Source organism: Triticum aestivum, chromosome 1B (genome assembly GCF_018294505.1).
Source record: "Triticum aestivum cultivar Chinese Spring chromosome 1B, IWGSC CS RefSeq v2.1, whole genome shotgun sequence".
Taxonomy (NCBI): domain Eukaryota; kingdom Viridiplantae; phylum Streptophyta; class Magnoliopsida; order Poales; family Poaceae; genus Triticum; species Triticum aestivum.
This window is the reverse complement of record NC_057795.1, coordinates 438,476,717-438,495,148: the sequence shown is the minus strand read 5'-3', so window position 1 is coordinate 438,495,148 and position 18,432 is coordinate 438,476,717. Positions and strand designations below refer to the sequence as shown.

The 18,432-nt window shown below is 47.6% G+C and overlaps 1 pseudogene; it reads left to right on the top strand.

The window, feature by feature from the left end:
• Positions 1–17,906: 17,906 nt before the first annotated feature.
• On the top strand, positions 17,907–18,045 carry LOC123151526 (uncharacterized; annotated as a pseudogene).
• The last annotated feature ends 387 nt before the right edge of the window (positions 18,046–18,432 follow it).

The window sequence follows — 18,432 nt, the reverse complement described above, 5'->3', positions numbered from 1 at the left end:
CGAGCAAGCATAGCAGTGCGGCCCCAACCCCAGCCCTCGCCATATGGCGATATCGGTACCACGCGTACATAATTACGCCTTAGAGATACCATGGGCATAAGGGGAGGGGAACAACTAAGGCACGCCCAGAATGCGGCTCAACCGCACTAAGGGGCTCCCTATTCCGCTGTTTCCTTTTTACACACTTTCAGGACCCAACTATTCGGAAGGCCTGTCCGGCAACACACTCGCCGAACATACGATGCAACAGCCAGGGAGAAAACAAGCCGCGTCAAATGTCCAGGTGGTCTCTATAACGAGCTTAATACCTGTTTTACTTAAAATCTCGCAGCTTGCCCCTGGAGGGGAACATGTCAAATAATCCCATCTCTTGCTTATCGCACTACTTGTATCGTTCTGCTTTCGCAGCAGCCCTTTTTTAATAAACAATACATAGCTCTTATCTATTATTGTACTGATTTATTTTTCATATATACAAATATGTTCAGTCATGACATTCTGCAACCGTACACTTTGGTACGGCCAATACACCAGGGGCTTAAGCACCCCATAACATGGTGTGAGAAGACCGAACACTCTCATGAGTGCGGCACACCGAACTTATAGCACTATATGCATCGGCTCCGAATCATGTCTTTGGTCAATAGTTGGGTTTGCCCGGCTCCCATGTTTTGGTACCTTACGTTCCGCAATGTTGGCTAAGGTAGCGCTGGGAGAACTACTGCGATTGTGCCCCAGTTGAGCTGGGTTAACACCTCAGTAGAGAAAGCTAAAACTGATCGTCATGATAGTGCAAGAGACCGGTCGCTGTTCGCGAGGTTTTTCGAGTCCATAAAGACTTATGCCGCTTAGAGCGAGGAACCGGACTTATCCGTCCTAGGCGTGGATAGCGCCCCGAACTCGGTCTTCCGAATACTAGGGGCTTCGCCGAAATTTAATATTATAGAATTCTATGGCCAAGTGAGAGTGATAAAGCATTATAAGTCCGACGGCCTGGTTCGTTGTGCTGAGCGCCTCCCTTACCCTAGAATGGGAACAAGAGCGCTCAGGTTTATCCCGAACACCCCAGCACTCGTGGCATGGGGGTTGAAGCCGACGACTTGCATCTCTCAGATTTGATAAACGGCCACACAGAAGGTAATATTTTAAATTAACAAGCGTTGCTTAACGCATATGAACAAAGTTTTCAGCGTACAGGATAACAGATGCGAGTCTACTAAAAAATTACATCTTTGGAGCATTTGTCCGCTCTACGGCGAGCACCCTTCAGGACGCCCTTATAATACATCTCGGGGGTGCGATACTCCTTGCCCGGCGGTGGCGCGTCCGTCAAAAGCTTCTCAGTGTCCAGCTTGCCCCAGTGCACTTTAGCACGGGCAAGGGCCCGACGGGCACCTTCGATACAAACGGAGCGCTTGACGACCTCAATCCATGGACACGCGTCCACCAGCCGCCGCACCAGACCGAAGTAGCTCCCAGGCATGGCCTCTCCAGGCCACAGCCGAGCTATGAGGCCCTTCATGGCCTGTTCGGCCACCTTGTGGAGCTCGACCAGCTGCTTCAGCTGATCGCTCAGGGGCACCGGATGTTCGGCCTCAGCATACTGAGACCAAAACACTTTTTCCGTCGAGCTCCCCTCTTCATCTCGGTAGTATGCGGCGGCATCAGACACGCTACGGGGCAGATCGGCGAATGCTCCTGGAGAGCTCCGGATTCGGGTAAGTAGCAGATAATTAACTTTTATATTCTTGCTTTGCATAAAGAATGCCTTATCCGCCGCCATCTTCTTCATCACCTCGATCTCCTGGAGGGCCTTCTAGGCTTCGGCCTTAGTGTTTTCGGCACTCTCAAGAGCCAGGGCGAGCTTGGACTCTCGAGTCTTCGAGTCACGCTCCAAACTCTCGTGTTTTTCCACGAGAGACTGGAGCTCTTGCCGCACCTCCGCCACCCGCGCCTCCTGCTTCTCTCGCTCGGTGCGCTCCAGGGCCGCACTGTTTTCGGCCTTGGAGGCCGCCTCCTTCAGGGTCGCCACCTCGATTGTGGCCCCTGCAACATTTAAGTTGGTCCTGTCATTATTTGCAACCAGGTATTTCTATATACATTTATATGCGGTATTACATACCCTCCTTGTCCTCGAGCTGCTTCTTGGCACAGCCGAGCTCGTTCTTGGACCGCTCGAGATTCTCCTTCAAGGCATTGACCTCCGCAGTCAGTGCGGCAGAGGTCAGCAGCGCAGCCTGCATTCCCATATTGACATGTTTTTATTAGACTCCTGCGTATATCTTTTTTGATCCTCAGCTCAGCTTTTCTTTCCGAACGCCAAATTGAGCATCAGGGGCTACTGTCTATGCGGTAACATTTTTTATATGTTTTTGAACACATACCTCAAAGCCTGCTAACAGACTTGTACAGGCTTCTGTCAGCCCGCTCTTGGCGGACTGAACCTTCTGAATCATCGCACTCATAACAGTGTGGTGTTCCTCGTTGATGGAGGCGCCGTTAAGCGCCTCCAGCAAATTGTCCAGCGCCTCCGGATGGACGAAGGTTGCCGGCGCCATAGGCTTTCCCTTCTTATGAAGGCACCGCTTGTCGGACTCTGGAACCATTGATGGTTCCGGAGCAGTGTCCGGCCCAGGGCCGGACTTAGATCCCTCGAGGGCCTTACCCCCTTTTGGCCTGGAGTCTGGGAGGTCGCCTTGAGGTGCCTCCAGGACCACCTCCTCCTGGTTTAGTCCCTTTTGGGACTCCACCTCGGCGTCGTCCGTGGGGAGAGGGGAGGAAGCCGTCGGAAGTGAAGCACTGTTCACATCCGACGAATCCAAGGAATCGCTCATCGAATCGTCGAGCTGAGCCTTGGGCGGACTGCGTGACCAAATTCGGTTTCAGAAAATGCCAAATAACGGAGAAGTACCATAAGTTATTCGAATATCCGGATGCTTACGATTTTGCCAGGGGCTTGACCCTGGATGGCCATTCCTCCCCGCCGTCTTCGGCATCGGAGGCATAGTCCGGCAGAAGGGTCTTCCCCTTCTTGGACCCTCCGGCCTCCCCAGTTGGGGCGGCCTTTCTTTTCTTTCCTCCCCCCGTTGGAGGGGGAGAGGCATCTTCTTCTTCTTCCTCCTCCTCATCTTCGGAGGCGGAGGGTGCGTCGAGGTTGTCAGGCGTAGAATCCGACATGACCAGGCGCCGGGAGCTCTTTCGAGTCCCCGTGGCCTTCTTCTTGGCCTTCTTCTCCGGCACCACATGAGGTGCCGGAACCAGCAGCTTCGTTAAGTGAGCGTCCGCTGGGTCTTCGGGCAAGGGAGCCGGACAGTCGATCTGTCCGGCCTTCTTCTGCCAATCCTGCTAAAGAGGTGGGGGTTTAGATCCCGCATAGAATCAAATCTATGAAAAACAAATACCCCGTAAAGGGAAAATTAAGCTCACCGCGCTGGCTTGGCGCTCGGCGCAGAATCCCTGATCCTCGGTGACGAGAGGGGAGACCTCGGAGCTCTTGAATAGCACCTTCCAAGCGTCCACATGCTTTGTGTCGAAGAGCCGGGACAGAGTCTGGTGCTAGGCCGGGTCGAACTCCCACAAGCTGAAAGCCCGTCGTTGGCACGGGAGAATCCGGCGGAAGAGCATGACCTGGACTACATTGACGAGTTTAACCTTCCTGCCGATCAGGTCTTTGATGCAGGTTTGAAGTCCGGTCACTTCCGCCGAATTACCCCATGACAGGCCCGTCTCTTTCCAAGATGTGAGCCGCGTGGGGATACCAGATCGGAATTCGGGGGCCGCTGCCCATTCAGGGTCACGCAGCTCGGTGATATAGAACCACCCCGATTGCCACCCTTTGATGGTCTCTACGAAGGCACCCTCGAGCCATGTAACATTGGCTATCTTGCCCACCATGGCACCTCCGCACTCCGCTTGGCAGCCGCCCACGACCTTCGGCTTGACGTTGAAGATCATCAGCCATAGGCCAAAGTGAGGCTGGATGCGGAGGAAGGCCTCGCACATGACGATAAACGCCGAGATGTTGAGGATGAATTTCGGGGCCAGATCGTGGAAGTCCAGGCCGTAGTAGAACATGAGCCCCCGGACGAACGGGTGAAGAGGAAAACCCAGTCCGCGGAGGAAATGGGGGAGAAATACGACCCTCTCATGGGGCCTAGGGGTGGGGATGAGTTGCCCCTCATCTGGAAGCCGGTGCGCGATGTCGTCAGACAAGTATCCGGCCTTCCTCAGCTTTTTGATTTGCCCCTCCATGACGGAGGAGGCCATCCATCTACCTCCCGCTCCGGACATGATTGGAGAAGGTTGAGGTGGGAAGTGTGGGCTTGGGCGTTGGAGCTCGAGCGCGCAGGGACGAATAAGCAAAGGAGGAAGAAGGCGTGAATGGAAAGGGCGGATTCTTATCCCCTTATATGGGCGGCTGAAACTACGAGCCCCCACCGGCCTAATAAAACTCGCTTATCTCCCAAGCGCCACGGTTAATGGCGCGGTTGGGTTACCCATGCCCGTATTGATGAGAATCCCGGAATAAGGGGACACAATATCTGCTTTAACAAGACGTGCCAAGGAAACCGCCTCGCTAAACGCAATGAGGTGGAACAGTAAAATGAATAAGAGCCTGGCCATGGCGTGATGTCACGATGCGGAATACGTCAGCAGATTAGATTGGTGCAAATATTATTCTCTCTCTACGGTGGCATGTGGAACTTGTTTTGCAGAGCCGGACACTATCCTGGTGTTCAACATCTTCTATGAAGTATTCGGAGGAGGAACCCACCTTGCAATGCCGAAGACAACTTGCGCGCCGGACTCGTCGTCATTGAAGCCTGGTTCAGGGGCTACTGAGGGAGTCCTGGATTAGGGGGTGTCCGGATGGCCGGACTATGACCTTTGGCCGGACTCCCGGACTATGAAGATACAAGATTGAAGACTCTGTCCCGTGTCCGGATGGGACTTTCCTTGGCGTGGAAGGCAAGCTTGGCGATACGATATGAAGATCTCCTCCCGTTGTAACCGACTCTGTGTAACCCTAGCCCTCTCCGGTGTCTATATAAACCGGAGAGTTTTAGTCCTTAGGACGAACAACAATCATACCATAGGCTAGCTTCTAGGGTTTAGCCTCTCTGATCTTGTGGTAGATCCACTCTTGTACTACCCATACCATCAATATTAATCAAGCAGGAGTAGGGCTTTACCTCCATCGAGAGGGCCCGAACCTGGGTAAAAACATCGTGTCCCTTGTCTCCTGTTATCATCCGCCTAGACGCACAGTTCGGGACCCCCTACCCGAGATCCACCGGTTTTGACACCGACAGTCGCCAAGGGGTCAAGGGTCGTCGCGGGGTCGAATGTCGAGGGTCGAGGGTCGTCGATGGTCGAGGGTCATCGAGAGACGAGGGTCGAGGGTCGAGGGGTCAAGGGCCTAGGGTCGTCGAGGGGTCGAGGGTCTAGGGTCATCGAGGGGTCGTGGGTCGAGGGGTCAAAGGGTCGAGGGTCGAGGGTCTCCGTTTAACAAGAATGCCCCCATTATGGATGTGCGCAAGTTGATCCATTTTTTCTGATCTCATCCATGGCTACATCATTTGCTAGAAGTAACAGGGTATGACGCTACGAAACTCTTCAAAATTGTTTTGGAATGGAGCTCCGGATAGGATGATTCGCTTTTTGGTACAGATTTCAGCAAAGGCCTTCCAAATAGAGATATTCGGAAGGCTCTTGCTGAACTTCGTACCAAAAAGCGAATTATCATATCCGGGACTCCATTCCAAAACAATTTTGGAGAGCTTCATACCATTATGCGCCTGTTACTTTCAGCAAATGATGAAGCAATGGTTTTCTTGAGACCAGGAAAAATATGGACCATTTTCTGCACATCCAGAATGGCGCCATCTTGCTAAATCCCTTAAAGGTTAAGAGAATCTAAGCGGTTGATGATCGAAACTAGCTAGGGTAGGGGTCAAGGGTCACTGAGGGGATGAGGGTCGAGGGTCTTCGTTTAACAAGAATGCCCCCATTATGGATGTGCCCAAGTTGATCCATTTTTTTCTGATCTCATCCATGGCTACATCATTTGCTGGAAGTAACAGGCGTATGACGCTATGAAACTCTTCAAAGTTATTTTGGAACGGAGTTCCGGATAGGATGATTCGCTTTTTGGTATGGATTTTAGCAAAGGCCTTCCAAATAGCAATATTCGGAAGGCTCTTGCTGAACTTCGTACCAAAAAGCAAATTATCCAATCCGGGACTCCGTTCCAAAACAATTTTGGAGAGCTTCATACCGTTATGCGCCTGTTACTTTCAGGAAATGATGAAGCAATGGTTTTCTTGAGATCAAGAAAAATACGAACCATTTTCTGCACATCCAGAATGGTGCCATCTTGTTAAATCCCTTAAAGGTTAAGAGAATCCGAGCGCTCGAGGATCGGAACTAGCTAGGGTAGGGGGTCAAGGGTCGCCGAGGGGATGAGGGTCGAGGGTCATCGAGGGGTCAAGGGTCGAGGATCACCGAGGGGTCTATGTTTGCCACTATTAATATATCCATCTCTCATGTTTGTATATTAATTGCCATGTTGTAATATTTGCAGAAACTATGGATTAACAAAGAGACTTCGACAAGAAGAGATATTCAAGGACATAATCCGCGATGGAGGTGATGTCTTGTTGTTTCTCAACGACCTCGAAGAAGGTCTGGAAGGAGAGGAAGCATGCTACGGTTATCAAACAATGGAGGAGGAAAGTCATGATCATGATGGTGGCTCCGACGACCGTGATGACGGCTCCGGTGACCGAATGGAGTCAGAATCAGCTGTTGCAAAGTTCGGCGAGGTATATATATATATATTAATTAAGCCTGTGTTGACTAGCTAATTGATGCATTAATTGTTTTGGTATGTACATATATTAACTCTTCTTTATTCTTTTATAGCCCTCCGGATCGAGCAAAACTTCGGTAACGAGACGAGGCCCGAAGAAAAAGTTGCGCCCGGATGAAAGGTTCATGATCACAGAAATCGCGCGCGATGGCCAACCGATTAAACCCCTCCAGACCAAGGAAGCATTTTCTTCTCAGTAAGGGGTTCTTGTTAGGGACATGATCCCGATCAGCATCCACCAATGGTATAATATTAAGAAGGAAGACCCTCAAATTTCTTTTGTCGAAGATAGACAGAAAGATGATCTTTGGACCGCGCTGAAGGAAAATTTCACCCTACCGGTAGAGGAGGATCCGGAGAAGCCAATTATAGAGCCATTGATCAAGGCTCATGCTCTTAAGAAGATGGAAGGTCTATTCAGGAGGTGGAAGAATGAGTTGAAATCAATGTATGTCGACAAAAACAAGACTCCAGAATTCACCGGCCAATTTGAGAAGATAAGAGATCACTGGCCCGCATTTGTGGCCTACAAGACATCAGAGAAGAGTAAGAAGATGTCAGCGATTAACAAGATAAATGTTGCAAAGAAGGAGCATCACCATCGCACGGGGTCAGGTGGCTACCTAAAGCCTAGCTGTTGTGGGACAAGGCTGAGCAGGAACTGATTGCTAAAGGGGTCGAACCAGAGACATTGCACTGGCCAGACCGCTCAAAGACTTGGTTCTTCAGGGTTGGGGTAACTTTGGACCCTGAAACAGGGAAGTGTTGTTGGACGGACTAGCAACTTGCAATACCCATCATGAAGGTTTAGAAAGCAATCAAGGAAGCGCAGGAAGGGACGTTCATTCCCAACAGAGAGAACGATGAGCTCACAAAGGCCCTCGGGAATCCTGAGCACCCTGGACGAACACGAGGCACGCCAGGCTCCGTTGCGTTGAATGTTGGGTTTCCCGACGCAGGCGGTTACAAAACCCAAGAGAGGAGGAGGAAAGTGGAGCAGAGCAAATTGCAGCAGCTTCTGGCAAGGGTACGAAAGCTAGAGGAATGAAAAGCTGTTGAGAACCAGCGACATCCTGCCCAAGCAGCTACCCCAGAAGCTACCCCGCCATCTCAGCGGAGAAGCAGCATGGCTTCCACCAAGCTCGTTCAGCAACCTGACTTCATGGGTCCTAGCTACCCCGTGGATTTTATCATGGATTCACACCAGTGCCACCTTATGACGCAATGGCTTCAACTCAAAGTCAAGGCGGCTGTCGGCTCTGTTCCCTCCTTCACCCGAAGCAAATTTTCACTATCGTCCGATTCCACAAGGCTATGTTCCCTCCTTCACCCGAAGCAAATTTCAAAGTCAAGGTGGCTGTTGGGGAACGTAGCAGAAATTCAAAATTTTCCTACGTGTCACCAAGATCTATCTATGGAGAAACCAGCAACGAGGGGAAGGAGAGTGCATCTACATACCCTTGTAGATCGCTAAGCGGAAGCGTTCAAGAGAACGGGGTTGAAGGAGTCATACTCGTCGTGATCCAAATCATCGGAGATCCTAGTGTCGAACGGACGGCACCTCCGCGTTCAACACACGTACAGCCCGGTGATGTCTCCCATGCCTTGATCCAGCAAGGAGAGAGGGAGAGGTTGGGGAAGACTCCGTCCAGCAGCAGCACGACGGCGTGGTGGTGGTGGAGGAGCGTGGCAATCCTGCAGGGCTTCGCTAAGCACCGCGGGAGAGGAGGAGTACTTGGGAGAGGGGAAGGGCTGCGCCAGAACTTTGTTAAAGCTTCCATGCGCCTCCCCACTATATATAGGGGTGTAGGGGTCTGGTTTCTTGCCCTCCAAGTCCATTGGGGCATTGGCAAAGGTGGGAGGAAAGAAATCCCATCATTTCCTTCCCCACCGATTGTTATCCCCCCTTTTTAGGGATCTTGATCTTATCCCTTCGGGATATGATCTTATTCCTTCTAAGGGGGGATCTTGGTGCGCCTTGACCAGGGGTGTGGGGCCTTGCCCCCACTACCCACATTCATGTGGGTCCCCCCATGCAGGTGGGCCCCACTCCGGAACCTTCTAGAACCTTCCCGGTACAATACCGAAAAATCCCGAACATTTTCCGGTGGCCAAAATAGGACTTCCCATATATAAATCTTTACCTCCGGACCATTCTGGAAATCCTCGTGACGTCCGGGATCTCATCCGAGACTCCGAACAACATTCGGTAACCACATACAAACTTCCTTTATAACTCTAGCGTCATCGAACCTTAAGTGTGTAGACCCTACGGGTTCGGGAGACACATAGACATGACCGAGACGTTCTCCGGTCAATAACCAACAGCGGGATCTGGATACCCATGTTGGCTCCCACATGTTCCACGGTGATCTCATCGGATGAACCACGATGTCAAGGACTCAATCGATCCCGTATACAATTCCCTTTGTCTAACGGTATTGTACTTGCCCGAGATTCGATCGTCGGTATACCGATACCTTGTTCAATCTCGTTACTGGCAAGTCTCTTTACTCGTTCTGTAACACATCATCCCGCGATCAACTCTTTGATCACATTGTGCACATTATGATGATGTCCTACCGAGTGGGCCCAGAGATACCTCTCCGTCACACGGAGTGACAAATCCCAGTCTCGATTCGTGCCAACCCAACAGACACTTTCGGAGATACCTATAGTGCACCTTTATAGCCACCCAGTTATGTTGTGACGTTTGGTACACCCAAAGCATTCCTACGGTATTCGGGAGTTGCACAATCTCATGGTCTAAGGAAATGATACTTGACATTAGAAAAGCTTTAGCATACGAACTACACGATCTTTGTGCTAGGCTTAGGATTGGGTCTTGTCCATCACATCATTCTCCCAATGATGTAATCCCGTTATCAATGACATCCAATGTCCATGGTCAGGAAACCGTAACCATCTATTAATCAACGAGCTAGTCAACTAGAGGCTTACTAGGGACATGGTGTTGTCTATGTACCCACACATGTATCTGAGTTTCCTATCAATACAATTATAGCATGGATAATAAACGATTATCATGAACAAGGAAATATAATAATAACTAATTTATTATTGCCTCTAGGGCATATTTCTAACAGTCTCCCACTTGCACTAGAGTCAATAATCTAGTTCACATCGCCATGTGATTAACACTCACAGGTCACATCGCCATGTGACCAACATCAAAGAGTTTACTAGTGTTACTAAACTAGTTCACATCATCATGTGATTAAGACTCAATGAGTTCTGGGGTTTGATCATGTTTTGCTTGTGAGAGAGGTTTTAGTCAACGGGTCTGCAACATTCAGATCCGTATGTACTTCGCAAAGCTCTAGGTCATATTGTAAATGCTGCTTCCACGCTCCACTTGGAGCTATTCCAAATGGTTGCTCCACTATACGTATCCGTTTTGCTACTCAGAGTCATTCGGATAGGTGTTAAAGCTTGCATCGACGCAACACTTTACGTCGAACTCTTTATCACCTCCATAACCGAGAAACATATCCTTATTCCTCTAAGGATAATTTTGACCGCTATCTGGTGATCTACTCCTTGATCACCTTTGTACCCTCTTGCCAGGTATGTAGCAAGGCACACATTAGGTGCGGTACTTAGCATAGCATACTATAGAGGCTACGTCTAAAGCATAGGGGACGACCTTCGTCCTTTCTCTCTTTTCTGCCGTGGTCGAGCTTTAAGTCTTAACTTCATACCTTACAACTCAGCCAAGAACTCCTTTGACTGATCCATCTTGAACACCTTCAAGATCATGTCAAGGTATGTGCTTATTTTGAAAGTACCATTAAGCGTTTTGATCCATCCTCATAGATCTTGATGCTCAATGTTCAAGTAGCTTAATCCAGGTTTTCACTTGAAAAACACTTTTCAAATAACCCTATATGCATTCCAGAAATTCTACATCATTTCTGATCAACAATATGTCAACAACATATACTCATCAGAAATTCTATAGTGCTCCCACTCACTTCTTTGGAAATACAAGTTTCTCATAAACTTTGTATAAACCTAAAATATTTGATCATCTTATCAAAGTGCATATTCCAACTCCGAGATGCTTACTCTAGTCCATGAAAGGATTGCTGGAGCTAGCATACCTTTTAGCATCCTTAGGATCGACAAAAACTTTCTGATTGTATCACATACAACTTTTCCTTATGAAAACTAGTAAGGAAACTTGTTTTGACATCCATCTGCTAGATTTCATAAATGCAGCTAATGCTAACATGATTCCGACGGACTTAAGCATAGCTACGGATGAGAAAATCTCATCGTAGTCAACTCCTTGAACTTGTGAAAAACTCTTTGCCACAAGTCGAGCTTCATAGACGGTGACATTACCGTCCACGTCCGTTTTCTTCTTAAAGATCCATTTATCTCAATGGCTTGCCGATCATCGGGCAATTCCACCAAAGTCCATGCTTTGTTCTGATACATGGATCCTATCTCAGATTTCATGGCTTCTAACCATTTGTCGGAATATGGGCCCATCACCGCTTCCCCATAGCCCGTAGGTTCATTGTTGTCTAGCAACATGACCTTCAAGACAGGATCACCATACCATTTGGAAGCAGTACGCGTCCTTGTCGTCCTACGAGGTTCGGTAGTGACTTGATCCGAAACTTCATGATCACTATCATAAGCTTCTACTTCAATTGGTGTAGGCGCCACAGGAACAGCTTCCTGTGCTCTGCTACACACTAGTTGAAGTGACGGTTCAATAACCTCATCAAGTCTCCACCATCATCCCACTCAATTCTTTGAGACAAACTTTTCCTCGAGAAAGGACCCAATTCAAGAAACAATGCCTATTGCTTTTGGATCTGAATTAGAAGGTATACCCAACTGTTTTGGGTGTCCTATGAAGATGCATTTTATCCGATTTGGGTTCGAGCTTATCAACCTGAAACTTTTTCACATAAGCGTCGCAGCCCCAAACTTTTAAGAAACGACAACTTAGGTTTCTCCAAACCATAGTTCAAACGGTGTCGTTTCAACGGAATTACGTGGTGCCCTATTAAAGTGAGTGCGGTTGTCTCTAATGCCTAATCCATGTACGATAGTGGTAATTCGATAAGAGACATCATGGTACGCACCATATCCAATAGGGTGCAACTATGATGTTCGGACACACCATCACACTATGGTGTTCCAGGCGGTATTAATTGTGAAACAATTTCCACAATGTCTTAATTGCGTGCCAAAGCTCGTAACTCAGATACTCATCTCTATGATCATATCATAGACATTTTATCCTCTTGTCACAATGATCTTCAACTTCACTCTGAAATTAATTGAACTATTCAATAATTCAGACTTGTGTTTCATCAAGTAAATATACTCAACATCTACTCGAATCATCTTTGAAGTAAGAACATAACGATATTCACTGCATGCCTCAGCACTCATTGGACTGCACACATCAAAATGTGTTGCTTCCTACAAGTTGCTTTCTTGTTCCATTTTACTGAAAACGAGGCTTTCAGTCATCTTGCCCATGTGGTATGATTTGCATGTCTCAAGTGATTCAAAATCAAGTGAGTCCAAACGGTCCATCTGCATGGAGTTTCTTCATGCGTATACACCAATAGACATGGTTCGCATGTCTCAAACTTTTCAAAACGAGTGAGTCCAAAGATCCATCAACATGGAGCTTCTTCATGCGTTTTATACCAATATGACCTACATGGCAGCGCCACAAGTAAGTGGTACTATCATTACTATCTTATATCTTTTGGCATGAAAATGTGTATCACTACGATCGAGATTCAATAAACCATTCCTTCAGGTGCAAGACCATTGAAGGTATTATTCAAATAAATAGAGTAACCATTATTCTCCTTAAATGAATAACCATATTGCGATAGACATAATCCAATCATGTCTATGCTCAACGCAAACACCAAATGAAAATTATTCAGGTTTAATACTAATCTTGATGGTAGAGGGAGCGTGCGATGTTTGATCACATCAAACTTGGAAACACTTCCAACACATATCGTCAGCTCACCTTTAGCTAGTCTCCATTTATTCCGTAGCTCTTTTATTTCGAGTTACTAACACTTAGCAACCGAACCGGTATCTAATACCCTGGTGCTACTAGGAGTACTAGTAAAGTACACATTAACATAATGTATATCCAATATACTTCTATCGACCTTGCCAGCCTTCTCATCTACCAAGTATCTAGGGTAATTCTGCTCTAGTGGTTGTTCCCTTTATTACAGAAGCACTTAGTCTCGGGTTTGGGTTCAACCTTGGGTTTCTTCACTATAGCAGCAACTGATTTGCCGTTTCATGAAGTATCCCTTCTTGCCCTTGCCCTTCTTGAAACTAGTGGTTTCACCAACCATCAACAATTGATGCTCCTTCTTGATTTCTACTTTCGCGGTGTCAAACATCGCGAATACTTCAAGGATCATCATATCTATCCCTGATATGTTATAGTTCATCACGAAGCTCTTAGCAGCTTGGTGGCAATGACTTTGGAGAAACATCACTATCTCATCTGAAAGATCAACTCCCACTCGATTCAAGTGATTGTTGTACTCAGACAATCTGAGCACAAGCTCAACGATTGAGCTTTTCTCCCTTAGTTTCCAGGCTAAGAAAATCGTCGAAGGTCTCATACCTCTTGACGTGGGCAATGGCGACGGCGGAACACAGACGCAGCCGCTCCGGCTGCTCCGGCACATCGTAGCAGTCCGCCTCCTTCTTCTCCGCCTTGTAAGCAACAAAAGAAGACAGCCGCAGCCGCTCCGGCTGCTCCGGCGTCTAGCAGTACAGCCAGAGGCGGGAGGCAATACAGATTCGGTCCATCGTCTCTCAAGCCTCTAGAGAAGTTACCATACAAGAGGAGCAAGGAGGAAAACTAGAATATTTGTGAAGGCCAAGTGAGGGACTTCTTTGAATCGGTAAAAACTAAGAAACATCCACCTCCGGAGGAGAAGTAGATTCGGTGAAAGCAAAGCGCACTTTGGATGCCCTGCAGCGACCATCACCGCCTACGCCGCAATCCAACTATGACCGCGTTATTGAAAGGACATAGAAGGAAGCAGAGCGGTCGGAAAGTACTTGCACTGATCAAAGGTTAGCAGAACGAAGAAGTGGGAAAAAATTCCCCAGCCCGGCAAACAAGCGAAGCAATCGTGTCCCCCGCTCAATGTGTCTAGCGATATTGTTGCTAAACTTCCAGGGATGTTGCCTGGTACCAATCCTGGAGATTACATGCCCGACAATGCACTTTTTGATACAATGGAAGTGGACACATTCAAATTCCGGCACGGGAAGCCTCTCGTCGAACCTGGTACTCCTCTAACAACGATGATGCGAAGATTCCATGCTTGGTACATGGACATCTGCAACAAGTTTGGGACGGATACTTTGAAGCTGAGAGTTAAAGAGGAGCACGACCTCGTTGGAATTGATCTGTTGTTTTTTCCATATGAGGAGTTCTTCCAGTTTTTCAATCAACATGCCCTCGATAAAACAATCATCACTTGCTACTTTCTGTAAGTACTACTTCTCTGTAATTAATTAAGTCTCTATATATAGCTCAGCTCTTTCATTGCATGTATACATAATTATCCTCAATACATTATGCAGATTGAAGATCGCCAATTGAAGAAAAGACAAATATGTGATATTGGGTTCATTAACACAAATCTCATGGATGAATGGAATGTTACACATGATGCCAAACTAATTGAGGCCAACTTGCTTGCATCATTACTTAGAAGTCAAAACAAAGATACAATACTCTTTGCTTACGAATACAGGTGAGTGTTACTGTCTTGTGCATATTCGGTTTCACTTATTACTCAAGGTTATAGTAATGTAATTGATGAGTTATGCATGCGTGTGCAGCTTCCACTTTATTCTGCTAGAGATTAAGCTTGAGCAGGGACTAGTAACTGTCATAGACTCGAAACGACAAAATCTCGAGGAGTATGCGACCATGACTAAAATGCTCGAGAAGTAAGTTCAATCGATCATTATCACACCATATCAGCAACTTTGTTCATTTTTTGATATCAAATAATTGTTTCGTTTGTCTGGCAGGGTTTGGAAAAATTTCACCGCACAAGCTCCGGGACTGCCGGCGGAGCTGCGATTTAACCACCCGAAAGTAAGTACTACTAGCTAGTTCCGTGCATCTCCCATTGATTCTAGCTAGTTTCATCAATACAATTTAGCATGCTTGCTTATCAGTTTGATTGACCTCTATTTCTTGTAAAGTGGTTGTGGCAGGAACCCGGGAATAATTACTGTGGATACTACATTTGCGAGTTCATCCGCCACACAACCTGTGAGCGGGGCTACTCTAAAAATCAATATGAAGTGCATAAGCAATAATATTCACAATTTTATTTTATTACCATCATTTGTGTTTAGTTTCATTCATATATATGTATTGACCCCCTTATTCAAATTAGATGTGGAAGATGCGGGATGAACTCCTACCACAAGATCGCATACAAGCAATTCAAGAGAAATTGGCGGGATTTTTTCTTGACCACGTCATCGACAAGGACAGAGAATACCATGTGAAAGTTGAGTTCAGATGTTAGGGGATTGTAAGAGATCTTATATTGTATATACGTAGCCAGTAGCGTCGGATAGATATACGAAAACTTGTTGTTCGACCAATCTCTCGGAGAAGGAGAGGTCGAACACTTCTCTCTGTATATGTTCATGATCGACGATCTTCTGTACTTAATGGTTTCCTTCATTTTCTTATTAGCTAGCTAGCGTGTCGTGTCCTCTTTATACATATAATACGTAGTGTCGACCAAGCACGGAGATAAGAGAGGACACTTCTCTCTATTAGCTAGATAACACAATATATGAAACCCCTAAATTAACCCTACAAAACCCCCAAAAGCCCCAACCCCCCCCCCCCCTTCAGGAAAAAAACCCAGCCCTTGAACTGCTGACCCATGGAAGCCTTTTGGTCCCTGTTGGTGGCACCAACCGGGACAAAAGGCCCCCCTGCCTGGGCAAGCCGCAGTGGCCACGTGGAGCCCCATCTGTCCCGGTTCGTGGGCGAACTGGGACTAAAGATGTTTGGCTTTAGTACCGACACTTTAGTCTCGGTTCGGCAACCGAGACAAATCGGCCTTATGAACTGGGACAAATTGGGCTTTTTCTACTAGTGATATGTGGGAGGGGGCGCCACGCATAACCACGACAATTGTTTAGCCGTGAGCGGCGCCCCCCCCCCCCCCTCCACCGTTTGCACCCTCGGTCATATTTTTGTAGTGCTTAGGCGAAGCCCTGCGGAGATAGCATCACCATCAGCGTCACCACGTTGTCGTGCATCCGGATCTGATCCACCACCTCGCCGTCTTGCTGGATCAAGAAGGCGTGGACGTTGCCGAGCTGAACGTGTGTTGAACGCGGAGGTGTCGTACGTTCAATACTCGATCGGTTAGATCGCGAAGAAGTTCGACTACATCAACCGCATTACTAAACGCTTCCGCTTACGGTCTATGAGTGTACGTAGGCACATTCTCCCCCTCTCGTTGCTATGCATCTTCATGGATAGATCTTGCGTGTGCGTAGAATATTTTTGTTTTCCATGCAGCGTTTCCTAACACTTGTATTATGTGAACATTACTTTATCCATGATGTATTTATTCTTGAAAAGCAATTTTAATTACAAATTCATTTGAAAATGTCATGTGGTGACCATCTGGTATATTTTACCGTAGTAACCATAAATCGTCCATCGATAACGAAAATCTTGTTAACAACACAAGAAAACAATAAAGGAGTTTCACCAACAAGTCGGAATGAATGAAAATTCTCCTCCAAAGCAGAGTGGAAGGGATCCTTAGGGAAGGATCCTAAGTATTTCAAACTGTAAATAAAATTATATGCATAGGGGAGAAAAAAAGGTCTAAGGATCTCAAGCCCTTCAAAACCCCTAAAAAGGATAGAATCAAAGAAGCCGTAAGACTATGCTGGTTGGAAGTTGGAATCATGGAGTAATACAATACGATGAGTGAGAGTAGGGGTGACTTGGTTTGATAACGCTAACCTTGATATATATATATGCATTTACAACGTTCCAAAATTAGTTTCCTGCAATATGTTATCATATATGATTCTAAAAGCCACTAACAACATGCGTGATAACAGTTAAAAAATGGATTTGTTATGTTAACGAAGCACTGACTGCTGATATATACGATAAAAGGGCTCTTTTACTAATTCAAAATATGCAACGAGCAGATATAAAACATGATGAGCAACATCTGATCTATGCACAAATAGATAGCTGATACAAAGTTGTTGATATATGGCTGGGATCTCCCGAGGCACAATGGGAACAAAGCTTGAGTTAATCAGATTAAGCTCGAGATCTATAGACCAGATTATTCCATGCACGGAGCTGAGCAGGGGAAACGCGTGTTAATTAGGTTAAGCTTGTGAAATTAAGGAAGCGTGTGTTGAGGGGATTGGCCGTGGCGTGGGATGAGGAGGAAGACATGGCGGCTGGGAAGGAAAGGCTAGATGTGTTTTGGAAGGGAAGCTCTGATTACCATGTGAAATTACCCCTCAACAACCAAATCACCGAGAAGCTTACCCGTGAAAACTTCCTTCTGTGGAAGACCCAACTCCTTCCCCAGATACGTGGAGCCTCCCTCTTTGGATACCTAGATGGATCCATTGCCGAGCCTGAGAAAACCATCACCACCACCGACAAAGATGGCAAGGCTACGAGCATCCCCAACCCGGCGCACGTGGCCTGGGTTACCCAGGACCAGCAAGTGCTCGCCTACCTCCTGACCTCGATCACGAGGGAGGTACTAACGCAGATGGTCGTCGTGGAGACGGCGCACGCGGCATGGACCGCTCTGATGAACATGTTTTCGTCACACTCCCGCTCCCGCATCAACAACCTTCGGATCTCCCTCTCCAACGCCGAGAAGGGGACCCAGTCAGTCGCGGTCTACTTCGCCAAGATGAGATCGTTAGCTGATGAGCTGGCGGCTGCCACAAACCACTTGGCGAAGATGAACTGATCTCATACATCCTGGCCGACCTCGACCTAGAATACAACCCCCCGGTATCTGCTCTTGATGCTCGTACTGAACCACTTATGCTAGATGCATTGTACTCCCAGATGGCGAACTTTGATCAGCGCGTCGAGCTTCTTCAAGCCTCTGGCAAAGGCGGCTTCAGATCTTCAGCCAACGCCGCCACTCGCGGGCGTGGTCAACAGCGTGGTCGTGGCATGTCCCGTGGCCGTGGTGGCGGCCGCGGTGGACATGGCCGTGGCTCTGGTGGTGCCTCTCCTGGCTACAACAACAATAGGGGGGCGCCCAGGACCAGGAGGACCGGCTGGTGGGGGCTTCCGCAACGACAATCACCCACACTGCCAAATAGGCAGCAAGCCAGGCCACGTTGCCATGGACTGCTGGTACCGGTTCACGGAAGACTATCTTCCAGAAGAGAAGGTGGCCGGATCTGCAACAACCTCATCATATGGGGTAGACACAAATTGGTACGCCGACAGTGGCGCTACT